General features: G+C 41.3%; 1 pseudogene; it reads left to right on the forward strand.

The window, feature by feature from the left end:
* The first annotated feature begins 4,374 nt into the window (after window positions 1–4,374).
* LOC147439448 (uncharacterized) lies at window positions 4,375–14,254 on the forward strand (annotated as a pseudogene).
* The last annotated feature ends 226 nt before the right edge of the window (window positions 14,255–14,480 follow it).

The following is a 14,480-nucleotide window of genomic DNA, read 5'->3' on the forward strand; positions in this document are numbered from 1 at the left end:
GCCAAGAGTGTTGGTGTAGGCTTTCACTCTCACAAGCTTGGAGAAGGAGGTGGTGTTCCTCAACTTTCACCAAGTGAGAATCGCTTTTCAAAATGAGTGTGTGTGTGTGTGTGTGTGGAGTATATCCCCCTAGCACCCCCCCCTCCTTGCTTTGAGCGACTAGTGACCTTTCTGCATGTTGCAAGCTCATTGGACCCCTAGCCAATCACATGCAGCATGCAGTCAAGTACATGGGTAGTCTTTTGACAAGTGTCCTCCTTACCCCTTAGAGAGAGAGAGCTTGAAAATATCTAGATATTTGTTAGATGGAAGTAGAAGCTCATTGGACCCCTCTTTAGCCCAACCAATAGCATTCAAGCACACCATGTGGTTAAGCTTAGTGAGAGTTTGACATATGTCCCATGTGCTCTTTTAGAATTCCCCTAACTTTGAGATTTTTATGCATAGGAAGTTTCTCAAGCAACTTCCTCATTAAGTGTGTAGGTTCTCTTTTTGACTCAAGCATCTTACCTCCCATGCATAGGAAGCTTCTCAAGCAACTTCCTGATTAAATGTGACAAGTACCTCAAGTACCTTAGTCATCAAGCATGGCAAGCACCTTAGGTGGAGTTCCCACCTCAAGCACAGCCCTAGCTTGCTTAAGGTCAAAGGACTTTTAACAGTAACCATTGGAGTCTTTAGTGAAGCTAACCCCAAGGTCTTTTAAGCTTCATTAGTTAACCTTGCTCTTTGAGAGACCATCTCTCATTTGGCCCCCTTTACCATTGGCCCCGTGTTAAGATAGATCCGTAAGCACATGTCTATATTCTAACCCTTGTTCCCGTTTATTATCTCACATTAAACGATTAGTTTAATATGAGAAAATCATTTGGGTTGGTTAGACATTAGATATTTAATGACACTAGAAATCTCATTGTACCCAAAAAGCAAGCTCTCAAATTACTTTAATCGGGGTATGTTAGCCCTATACAAGATTATAAAAAAAGATCCATTTTTTGATTGTATGTCAGGAAGTTATCCAACGTTTCAACCATCAGAGTAGAAGATATTTTCAACTTAGCAACAAGAAAAGAGACCAGAAGATTTATTGGATCAGAGCCTCGAAGTAAAAGATCCTGCTCGGTTAGCAAGACAGTGATCAAAGGCTAGAATCAACTAGGAATATTACGAGACCAGATAAAGGGCAAATATCGAGAACTAGAAGTATCTAAGTTTTCAAGTATTTTGCAACAGGTATGCACACTCATCAGCATTATACCAAATACCATAAAGGATCTCCTTTTGAATTTAAAATAGTAGCTGAACTATCACCCCAGAGAAGTAATTGCCAGGGTCACAGAAGTATTAGCCAGAGCCAGAGCCATCCATAAAGCAGGCCATCTCAAACCATTCCTAGATATAGCCATTGTATGAGAGCAGGATCAAGTCTAGAGAAATGACTAGCCATATCCAGAGATCATGCAAAAATGTGATGTAGACCAGATTTCCTATCTAGACATAACCAGAAAAATGTGATGTAGACCAGATCTCCTATCTAGACACAGCTGGCAGAAGACTCCTGCTATTGAAGTTCAGATTTCAAACATGGACCAAATTTTATCCAAGAGCCAAAAGCCAAACCTTAATCCTAGTAATCAGTAGCATGTTGTATGTCAGATTTTTTGCAAGTCAAGTCCAGCAAGGCTAGCAATCCTCAGTAGAGAGATTAAGCCAGACAATAATAGATAATCATGGTATTATCTACAAAGTGTATGTTTCATAACTAGTTTAGAATCTACAATTTCCAAACTCAGATTTCATTAGTAAATCAATTCTTATGGTTTTGTGAAACAAAACTTGTAAGCCAAAATCATTTCTCAAAAAATCCCCATGTAACTCTCTGAAAGAATATGAACCACCACATAACCCTCCAGAATTCAAACCAGTGTCTAGTATTTCATCCACCTCAATTCAAAAGATCCTATTTTGTGCCCAATTGATCCAGCAATAAGGTTTTACAGAGATATCAGTATCAAATCCGGATCAGTACTTATATGTCGGTCAGAATCTTAGGTTATGCCAGATACCTAGGTTTTACAGCATCAACACCAGAATTTGTATGTATAAGGTTTTCACATAATTTATGGAGACACCACCCCCAAGAATCGGATGTAATAGAATTTTTTTGTATAAATATGGTTTTAAAAAAAACTAGATTTAAGCCAGACTTCCAAGATCCAAAAAGCTAATTACCACATACAGCATTATGCATCAAATCTAGGGCTTTCATTCTAGTTGAATGAAGTTATATCGTTGAGCCTATAAAGCTCTTAAGATCCAAGTAAACGTCTTTCTTTTAATTATTTTAGGTTAAGCCTTATGTTTAAGCTGCCATTAATTTACAATTGGTGTCACACCACCTACGTAGGTATTTTAAGTAAGGACTTAAACTTTTTATTGTCAAGTGACATGGAAAATTGACCCATGCTGACCACCCATGAGGAAGGTTGGCACCATGGAAGTTCCCTTGTCAAGAGGCCCATGATTTCTTAAATATTCTTGCTTAATAAGAGAGCATTTTTTGTTTTCTGAGTGCATGTACTACTACTAAGTGGTAATAGTGCACATGTGGTTTCAAAATGTGCATAATATACTCAATGAAATTTGTGCTTCATCCTACATGGTATTGTGCTTGATTGGAGTTTGAAGTTTCTTAGTTGCAACCTTCATTTTGGATGTGCTTTCTTAAGGGATCTCAACTATAAAGTTAAGCAATCAAAGAGCATGCCCAACTAAAGGAGGAAATGTATTATTAATGATGGCTTAGAAATTTCAAGGTTGCAAGGCTATTTGAAAGTGGCCCCTTGGGATGGCATCTCAACAATTTGTTCTTGTGTCGATGGCAAGATCACGATGTGCTTCTTCCTTGTAGGTGATGGTGTGCCTCCATTGTGAGTGCGTGAATGTAGTGCATGTGCGGAGAATGAGAAGGGGGAGAGAGAGAACATAGGATGTGGTGGAGCAGCTCAACACTATGTGTGTGAGAAAGCCCCTTATTCTTCTATCTAGTAAAGAATAAGGTGTGTACAAGTAATGGGTGATCGGACGTCTCTAGCATGTCTGACCGGGGTAAGAGGCACACCGCCTTTACCCCAACAATCTTCCACTTAAAGGCCAATGTGCACATAAGTGGTATTGCTATAGGACCTAGTAGTATGTACAATAGGTAAGGAAGGAAATTCATCTCAACCTATGTCCACTGGCTCTCTCGAAGCCAATGCATGCCACCGTGTAGGCTCTAGTGGTGTTCGAAGGGGTTCAGAGCATTGAAGCTCGCATTGCTTCACGTTTAATTCAGAGGAATTTTGGTATGGATACTTTGTCCCCAAAAGTTAATTTAGAGGAACTTTGGCACTCATAATCAAGATTGTATTTGATTTCAACAAGGTATCTTGGCAATGGAAATGGACTTGGCACAAACAATTGGCTTCCATAGCTTGTTTTTCCTCATTGTCAACTACTACACCGACTCAAAAAAGATTTTCAAGGTGTTGTTTTATGAGGTACTCGTTTTTTCTCATTAACAATAGCAGTACACCATGTGCCAACTACTTTCATGATGCTCATGTATAATGTTTTGAAAACGTATCTAATGCAACTTGTCATTGTTTTTCTAGATGATATTCTAGTCTAGAGTGCATCTGAGGAAGAGCGCTTACAACATGTGAAGCAGGTGTTTGATCTTCTTCCACAACACAAATTAGATGCTAACAAATCCAAGTGTGATTTTTTGAAGGCCAAAATTCACTATTTGAGGCATGTAAACATGGCCTTCTCCTAAAAAATTGGAAGAGTTCCAAATTTTCTTAGTACTTGTAGGTTTTAATCACCAGTTTGTTAAAACTATGCACAAATTGTTGTTCATATGACATACAGTTGAAATCCAAGGGCAAAGCATTTCATTGGGGAGAAACTCGACAACAAAGTGTCGATGCACTTAAGGTCACTCTAGCTATTGTGCCCATTTTACTATTGTTGATCCAAAGAAACCTTTTGTGCTTGAGAGAAATCCTAGCAATCAAGCTATTGGAGCAATTCTTCTTCAAGAGGAAAGACCAATTTCTTTTGAAAGAAAGAAATTCAATTCTGCACAGCAAAATTATTTTTCTTATGAAAGAGAGCCATATGCAATAGTTTACGCTTTAAAAAGGCTATGATAGTATTTGTATGGTGCTCAGTTTGAAAGTGTTTAGCTATGAAAGTATAAAATCGGTTGCAAAACAATCCGATTTGCAGGGTTGAAAGGCCAAGGTGAGTTGAGATTCTTTAGCAGTATGATGCAAACCCCGGTATTGTAAAGGACGATACAATGTGGTAGCTGACACTCTTAGTCAAATGCCTGAGGTCAATTCTCTTCTATTCATGGAAGTTAAAAGTGAAATTTTGGAGTCTCTTAAGGGTAAATGTGAGCATGATGATGCATACTCCAAGGTGTGGAGTCATGTCAAAAAGAGGGATCCTTCTCATTCCAATGTTGGTGGTGTCTCTTTTTCCTCCATATCCAGTTCTCCTCTTTCAAATGACAAATTAACTAAATGGAAGAATTTTTCATTGATGTTGGGTACTTACTCCACCAAGGGAGAGTTTGTGTATTAATGGACATAAGCATTTGGCACTAAACTCTTTATGAATGTCATGACAGTCCAAGTGAGGGCACTCATGCATAAAGAAGACTTATGCACTAGTACGATGACAATTTTAATAATCATGATTACATGGGTATGTTCAAAACTACTTCTTGCATTACCAAAAAATGTAAAGTTAATAAATCAGAGTGCATGAAGGCAAGAGGTATTTAGCATCCATTTGATATTTTCTATGGTAAATGGGAGAGTATCTCTATGGATTTCATTGTGGTGTTACCATATACATGAGGTAGTGATGTGTGTGAACACGCTTAGGACCGTTGGGGCATCTTTTCCCTCACTAGGAGGTTTTTCCCCTCGTGCATTGTATATACGCCCATCATTCTAGGGCTATCTATCTTTCCATTGCACACTAATTAATACACTCTCTGTTGTGAGCCTTGAGCTTTCTTCATCTTCTCCAATTTGTGTGTGTTTTCTTGCAACCGTAATTCCAAGAATCGATACCAGAGCAGGTTGCGTCCTCCCGAGCTTAGTCGCCAGTAGCTCTAGCACACATCTGCTCACTTTCTCTGATTTCAATGAGCTTTGGTGGGCGTTTGTAGGTCGAAAATTTTTTGGATAAGCTCGTAGAGCTTAGTCTTCTCAAATTTTTGATTCGGGCTCATTTCAGTTTGCGTTTCCACTACAGGCACTATTGCACATGCTATTTTGTCATTTTGTTCAAAATTTCTATCAATGTAATTTTTTGCATAACATGTCACTTACAGTCCTCTACGGTTTGTGCTATATAGCACGTGTTGTTCCCGCTTTGTTTCTCCTTTTTTCGGGCAGTTTTCACATCAGGTGCAACATTTACCATGGCTTACAACAACACAGATGTGTTCAAGATGTTTGTTGTTGAGGACAGATTGGATGGGGACAATTACCCTATGTGGGCTTATATGATGCAACATATTCTTGTGTCGAAGGGCATCTGGAATATTGTGTAGGGCATTGATGTACGTCTTGGTTCTGAGGATGTAGGCGATGTTGAGGATGTGGTAGGTCTTGCTGCTGTTATATTTGTTTTGCCTACGGTAGAACAAGCTTGTTGGGATGTAAAGGATGCGTAGGCTCATGCATTGATTGCGTTGTCTGTGAAGCGCACCATTACTCCTCACATTCGTTCAGCAATATCTGCAAAACAGGCTTGGGATATTCTGGTTGGTCTTTATGCAAGCCGCAATGAGGCAAAAATTGCATTGTTGCGTAAAGAGCTGGAGTCGAAGATTATGCATGAGGAAGATGATATGGACACTTTCCTTGCGGGTCTCAAGGATATCAATGAGCAACTTATTTTAGCAGGTGAATTCATTTCAGACAGTTTCCTTGTGCAGATTGTTCTTCATGCCTTGCCAAACTCTTACCAAACTTTTGCTAGTACTTGGAGACTCATGACCCAAGGATATCCTGAAGTTGTTAAGTTTGATGCATTGTGCACATTGCTGTTGTAAGATTCGCATTCCAGAAAAAACAGGACTAGATAGCGTGCAGTTGAACAGGATTTTATTGCTGCTCAAAGAAAGAGTGATAATAGCAATGCAGCCACTTCTTATGGTTCTTCTGCGAGTGGAACATCACATGTTCCTAATGCTTCTGTTGGCAGCAATTCATATAGAAATTTTGGTGACAAGGGCAAAACACTACAAGAGGAACTTAATAGTAGCGTCGCTCGGAGTGCGACGCTCAAATGTGAAAAACCACGGCGTCGCTATGGGCGTCACTAAATTACAAGTAACTTAGCGACGCCTATAGCGACGCCGTCAGGGATAAAAAAAATAACCGAGAGCGTTCGAAAACTCAGATCTCAGATCTGAGTTTTCTAAGATATGAGTTTTTGGCGCGCGCTCAAGCAAGCAAGCAAGGTAACGCGCTCTCCCTCTCTCTCTTTTTCTTCTCCACCACAATCACTCACACACACACACACACACACACACACACACACACACGAGAGGAGAGGAAGGAGAGCCAGGTATGCTCCTTCCCTCTCCTCACTCTCATGTCCCCTTCCCCTCTTTGTCTCTCCCTCTCTCTCTCTCTCTCTCTCTCTCTCTCTCTCTCACACACACACACACACACACACACACATTGTGTTTTTGAGAGAGAGAGAGAGAGAGAGAGAGAGAGAGAGAGAACAAGCATAAACAAAAAACGCACACACACATGCATAACCAAAGAATGCACACACACATTGAGAGAGGAAAAGAGAGAGAGAGCATGCATAAACCAAAAACGCACACACACATGCATAAACAAAGAATGCACACACACATTGAGAGAGGAAGAGAGAGAGAGAGAGAGAGAGAGAGAGAGAGAAGAAGAAGAAGAGAGTCTTAACATCATAGGAAACTATCCCAAGAGACCTTAAAGATCTAGTCGACGGGAGTTGAACTCAAGACCTGTTATTCATGAGGGAAATGGCATAACCAATCTATCACACTTCGGTGATAGAAAAGTTATACCATTTTTCTCCTTTTTTTATTGGCGTGCACACACACCCACACACACACACACCCGAGAAGAAGAGAGTTTAATTTAACGTCGTAGGAAACTAATTAAAAAGATCTAAAGATCTAGCCAAGGAGGAGTTGAACTCAAGACCTGTTATTCAAGAGGGAAATGGCATAACCAATCTATCACACTTGGGTGATAGAAAGGTTATACCATTTTTCTCTTTTTATTGGCACACACACACACACACACACACACACACACACACAAAAGAAGAAGAGATTTTTAACGTCGTAGGAACTATCCCAAAAGATGTTAAAGATTAGGTTAGATGTAGACTTACGTTAAATTAGATTTAGGTTTATTTAAGTTAGATTAGATTAGATTTAGATTTATTTTTAGTTAGATTTACGTTTGATTAGATTTAGGTTTATTTACGTTAGATTTAGATTTACGTTATATTAAATTAGATTTAGGTTTATTTACATTAGATTTAGATTTACGTTATATTAGATTAGATTTATGTTTATTTACGTTATTACCTGTTGACGCTTTGTTCTCAGATTAATTCTGCTGGGAGAGACCACCTCCCTGATGGGCAAATTGGAGAAAGCTTGCAGATTGTCAGAGGAGGAGCACTCTAGATCTCACATTGCAGCTCTAAAAGTTGAGAAGAAGAGTTTGGTATGTCTTTTACCCTTCAATGGAGCAAATCACCACATGTTCAATTAGGTTAGATTTAAGATAAGATTTTGGATTGAGTTTTTATATTAGAGTCTAACTTCGAGATTACGGTAAAAAAATTAGAGTTAGACGAATGGTGAAAAGATCTACTGTGAAAAGATGTTAAGATGTTGTGAAATGCTTTAGCTAGAGAAGAGGCAAAGGGGTTTTGTCCACTACATGCAGTATCATGTAGACGTGGGTGTGTAGATTTCTTGTACCCACAAATATAAGCATTGACCAATAAAGACAAGATTATAACCCGGTGGTTCTGATCTCTGTGCACCTCTAGACCGAGGTGTGCGGGGATTGGACATGACTAGAGAATGTGAGATAGTTTACAGTGTGAACAAAGAGAGAGAGAGAGAGAGAGAGAGAGAGAGAGAGAGAGATAAAAGACCAAGAATGCCAATAGAAGATTAAATTTGTTGTCTAGGTTATAAGATTTTTACCATCATTATGAGTAGTGACGAGGATGTGGGGCCGTCCAACCGAAACACCTATCTCTCAACGAGGATCTTATGTCCTTGTAATCATTGCAAGCATGCTGTGCGACGGACAAGACGCGTTTCTTTGCAGCACGTTCGCAAATTTGGCAAGTTCGATCCATCTATTATAGATCGAGTTGTTGCCAATTATAACTCATCGGACTCTGACGCTGGCCAACAGGCAGCAATCTTGCAACCCAATAGACGTGTTCGCGCAGGCGCTTTGGTCAAGCAGCATATGTGAGGCCACAAGATGTAGCCTCTGACAGCTCAGGGGATGATCATGCAGACCACATTCCCAACGAGGCAATGTTTGAGCCCGAGATTGATGAAATGATCGAGACGATCATGGATTCAGAAAGGCTTATCTATGATGATATGAAAAGTGAAGCCGATACGCCATTGTATAATGGAGCACGTGTGTCTAGATTGAAAGTGCTCCTGGTTCTTCTTAACATGCAGGCAAAGTTTGGATGGAGTGACACTAGCGTCACAACGCTTTTCAGGTAATCTATTACAATTAGTTTACTTTAATAAAACTCTAAATGTATAATGATCTGATAGATTTTTACACAATTGTACCGTATTTTTATGTTGTGTAGATTGCTCAAAGAGCACATACTACCAGCTGATAATGTGATGCCAGATTCCCGAGAGGAAGCAAGAAAGATTTTGTGAAACTTGGGTATGGATTACAATTTGATCCACGCTTGTCCTAATGACTACATTCTTTTCAGAGGGGAATACATAGACATGGAGAAGTGTCCGAAATGTGATTTCGAGAGATATCGAGTAGATCTGCACGGAACAAAAATTTCGCAAAAGGTTTTGCAACATTTTCCTCTGCTTCCTCGCATCAATCATTTCTTCGAATGTAAGTCCATGGCCGCCCTAGCATCATGGCATGAGGAGAATAAATCTTCGGATGGTGTGCTACGGATTCCTGTAGATAGTGTAGCCTAGAAACATATAGATGGAACATGGTCGGATTTTTCCAGGGAAGCTCGAAATTTGTGCTTAGGCCTGGCTATGGATGGCATAAATCCATTTGGTCAAAGATCAACATCTTACAGTGTATGGCCCGTTGTCATCGTCAACTACAACATTCCCACATGGTTGACTACAAAGAAGGGGCACCTATGGCTAAGCTTGATTGTGACGGGGCGATATAAAGTGAAGAATATGGATGTGTATCTTCTTCCACTATTGGAAGAGCTACAACAATTGTGGATTGGCATAGAAGTGGTGGATATGAGCCAACACACAGGTGGACGGAATGCTTTGATCAGAGGCATTCTAATGTGGACCATGCATGACTATCCCAAACTAATAGAATGCTCAGGTGATCTATTTACACTCCTCACTCAGACACTGTAAATCTTGGTTTTTCTTAAGCTGATCTATTATCATGTGTATAAATGCAGGGCTTCAAACAAGCGGATACAGAGCATGTGTCACATGTGGACCTAGACTGAATGCACGTAGGGCGCCCTCATTGACGAAGCAAATCTACGAAGGTCATCAAGCGTATCTTCCAGAGAATCATGTGTTATGCGACGGCTTTTTGGGAAGAGAGCCACCGAGGATATCTGCACAAGCATGGTTAGAGCAGAAAGAGATGTGTGCTGATGGATTGTCCCCAGGGATGAAGAGACTATATCTATGGTACGAGTTACCATACTAGCCCCGACTCATGATCAATCACTTGCTCGATCCAATGCACATATTCAAGAATGTGGGTAATCTACTATGGGACCATCTGACTGGCAAGAAAGATACTTTGGGAGCCAGAGTTGACCTTAGAAATGTGGATCGTATGGAGCAATATTGGCCGCAAACAACGTCTGATGGATCGATAAAACTCCCTAAAGCACCATGGATTTTCACAGGAGCCCAAGAACGCAAAGTAAAAGAGACCATTCGATCTTTGCGGACCCCCATTGGTGTAATGCACTCGCTCCGAACGTGTTTTACTAAAGAAGAAAAGCTTACCGGTTTGAAGTCAAATGACTGGCATAAAATGTGTCAGGTATGTTCATAGTGGAATATATCATAGTGGGAATTGTGTAACAAATTCGTGTGTGGACTTTAATATCATTGCTGCACGTGTTTTGCAGTTTATTTTACCGGTTGCCATTGAGGGATGTTTGTCTCTTGACGTCTGTAACACAATCTACAAACTTGCAAAGTTGGTGCAATGGATCTCACAAAAGGAGATCAACGTAGACTCCATACCATTCACCAAACTAAACGCTGCGGAGGTTGTGTGCATGTTTGAGAAACATTTTTCTACTACCATGCTAACCATTCATGTGCATCTTCTTGTTCACATTGTTCATGAGGTGGAAATAGCTGGCACAATACATTCCAGATGGATGTTCTTTTTAGAACGTTTCATGAAAACGCTCAAGGGATATGTGTGTCAGAAGGCACGTCCAAAGGGTAGCATGGCAGAAGGTTGGCTGGTATGAGAGTCCCTAGTGTACATTGGAGAGTGGCTAGACGGATTTGATAAAGCCCGGGACACGCTATGGTGAACCATAGATGATGAGCGCATATCTGGGATTGTCATGTGCAATCTCGGTGTTGAGAAGAAGATGACGGAAGATCTAGAGGCTAAAATCAACCGATTTTGCATGCTTCACAATCTAGTGATGCAAAAGTGGATTTCACAATATGAGGATGCAAAGCAAGAGCAACAAAGGGCACGAATCGAGTGGAGACGAGGAAGACGACCACCGATGCACTATCCGACGGGTCTGGAGAGCCTACCAACATTCATGAGCTTCATATGGTTGCACAACCAATTGAAAAGCGCACAACAGTGCGGTGAAGAAGTGACTGAGGAAGAGTGGGAGTACTCTCGGGGTTGCGCGACCAAGGTAAGTTTGCAATGTACAACTAGTGACTTTCTAGATGTTTGAACGGCCACTCATAATCTTTGTTGGTTGTAGTATAAGTCATACACAGCAGCATGGTGTAAAGGTCGATATTTTAGGGTGGAACGGATCGACAAAAAGCGTTTTACTCAAGATTGTGGAATCATGGTAAAATTTGAACAGTCTAGTCGATGACAGTCCTCTGATGCAGATCCTGTGGTGGCGGAACTCACTTACTTCGACACGCTACAAGAGATTTTGAGGATCGATTATAAAGGATTTTTTGTCGACTTGTTCGACGTACAATGGTTCAAGATAATCATAGAGGGTCGCAACGCTACTGTGCATAGAGGAGAGTCTGGTTTTCTTGAGGTGGATTCAAATAAGAAATGGACTGACCTAAGAGACACTTTTGTACTACTTGAGCATTGTGAACAAGTAAGTATGTAAATAGTTAACATCCCATTTTAGAATTTATGTGCTTGGAAGCTCTCATGTAAGTTATGTGGCTCTGGCAGGTGATATTTCATCCTACAAAGTCTGCATCAAACTGGTGGTACGTCATAGAGGTAGCCCCTCGTAGTGCACGGACGTATGAAGGCTACCATGTGCCAATCACAGCGGCATCAATGGAGGAGATCGGAGAAGATGTTCAGTCAGAAGCGGTTGAGGTGGTGCCAGACAAACATCAAGCTGCTACTCTCTATGGGGGTGCATGCAGAGGATCTACAAAATGAAACGGAGGACATCTGTTTAAACGGAGAGCTCTATATAGATATAGGAAGTTATGCTGAGCTATGCGAGGATGAGAGAGAGATCTCTTAAAGCCATAAATATTGTATTTGAACAATTTTGCTCCGTTTTGTAAAAACTCTGGCTCTCTAAGTACCTTCCATGTTGTATAACGCTCTTTTGATTTTGAGCTCACATCCTGGGCAATCCATGGCCACATGCAGCTCCACCACCTGGTTTTTCGACTGCAAGATTTGATTGTGCACTCTCTCTCTCTCTCTCTCTCTCTCTCTCTCTCTCTCTCTCTCTCTCTCTCTCTCTCTCTCTCTCTCTCTCTCTTGATTGAAAATTCTGAGTTATCGGCTTGCCTCTTCTATCACTCAAGTTGAATAGAAGAAGAACACGTTGCTGCTAGACTTTGAACATTCCAAAGCTACAAGCACCTTCAAGTTCTACGTCAAAAAAGAAAGAGATAGTTCGGATTCTTGTATCATTCTCCGTTTTGAACAATTTTGCTCTGTTTTGTAAAAACTCTGGCTCTCTAAGTACATTCCATGTTGTATAACGCTCTTTTGATTTTGTGCTCACATCCTGGGCAATCCATGGCCACATGCAGCTCCACCATCTGGTTTTTCGACTGCAATATTTGATTGTGCTCTCTCTCTCTCTCTCTTGATTGAAAATTCTGAGTTATTGACTTGCCTCTTCCATCACTCAAGTTGAATAGAAGAAGAACGCGTCATTTCATCATTGCATTTATATGCATCATTACGTCATTGTATTTAATGGTCTTTGCGTCCACTCCAGGTACGTATGCTCTGGGTATGTTCTCACAAGCAGGGACGACGAGCACCTCCTCCTCCTCTCTCTCTTTCTCTCTCTCTCTCTCTCTCTCTCTCTCTCTCTCTCTCTCTCTCTCTCTCTCTCTCTCTCTACTTGTCCATGTTTTCTACTCCATTCATTCAATATTAAGTTTAAATGTTCGTGTGTTTAATGCAGGTATGGATGATGAGAATTTTCTTTCTTCTTTGTCACCCCAGCAGAGACAGTGGTACGTGGAGCTTCATCGCTCTGGTGCACCATCGCGCGTTCCTACTCCATCCGCATCTCCCTTTGTTTCGGAGCATTTAGCACGCTCTGAAGCTTCGGTGTCGACGAGACGATCTTCATACTCGTCTAGGTGCCGGCGCTCTAGTGGTGGCAGTGACGGTTGTTATGGGGATGCCGCCACCGATGCTTTGACACCGCCTCGTGTTCGACGAGGCTCTTTACCCTCCCCTTCTTTGCCCGTCCCGACACCAGCCACGGCACCATCATCGACACCAGGTTTTGCGCAGCTGATTGCCGTGCCTAGGAGCTACACACCACTAGCTACTCCTCTAGGAGTCACTCCAGTGGACACTCCTCGCTTCGGGGCTCAAACTCCAGTGGAGACACCTGACGTCCGTACCCCCATTGACACGCCGCTAGAGACCCTTGCCGGGACACACAGGTTCATGCGTTAGCGGCGAGAGGGCTTGCCTTACTCCGTCGACTTCAGCGACGGCATCATCTTGGATGATGAAGGCAAGAAGGTGATTTCGCGCATGCGCGGTCTTTGCTCTCAGGTGTTTAGACACTACATACTAAACACCTGGAGTGAAGTACCGAATGATTTAAAAGACAGAGTCATCATCATGCTTCATGACGAGTTTCCCGTTCTAACACAGGATGACCGCTTCAATGAAGACGTGATGAAGGTTCGAATGCACGAATACTGCAAGCACAAGAGTTCCGAAGTGCAAAAAGAAATCAAGCATGGGTGGAACAGATCAGATTGGCTGGCGAAAGAAGATTGGAAGAATGCGAAGAAAGCAGCACACGAGAATCTCGACAAGTGGAAGCAACAAAAGGAGGCAGCCAGAGCGCGAGTAGATGCAGGGAGCTCGCACCACTTAGGGAGCGGCGGGTGGACATCATTTAAGGCCAACTTTGTAAGTGTTTTCTCATTGCTCTCTATGTTTGATAGTTTAGGGTTTATGGGTTTTTAAATTCTAACATAATGGATTCTTTGTATGTTTTGACAGTGGTTGATGACAGGACGTGATCCCACACCGTACGAGCGTGAGTACGCAGGCAGGAAGGGCTTAAACACTCTTATAGACATTCTCAGTTCTTGCGGCGGCATGGTTAGTATTAGGGTTTATTCTTTTCTATTTGTTGTATTTTTTTATAAACGTCGCTATATGTTTATACTTACAAAAAGCTGTCTTATTGTTTTTTTTTGCAGAATCCGACAGATACGCCGCTTGGACGCGATGAGACTTCTGATTAGACGACGTCAGTTTAGCCATAGCTAGATAGCATTAGTTTCTTTTTGTCATAGCTTATGTATCATAAGACGACTTTCATATGTCTTTTTGAAAACCATGTATATTTTTGAAATAATGACAATGGTTTGTGACTATTACATTTGCAAAGTTTAACAATCAAGTGATTTTGCCTATGTGTACAATTGTCATTGATTTACTTTCATCAATTCACGCTTGTCACTTTCTATC

Source organism: Adiantum capillus-veneris, chromosome 16, assembly GCF_014529385.1.
Source record: "Adiantum capillus-veneris isolate H3 chromosome 16, ASM1452938v2, whole genome shotgun sequence".
Classification (NCBI taxonomy): Eukaryota; Viridiplantae; Streptophyta; class Polypodiopsida; order Polypodiales; family Pteridaceae; genus Adiantum; species Adiantum capillus-veneris.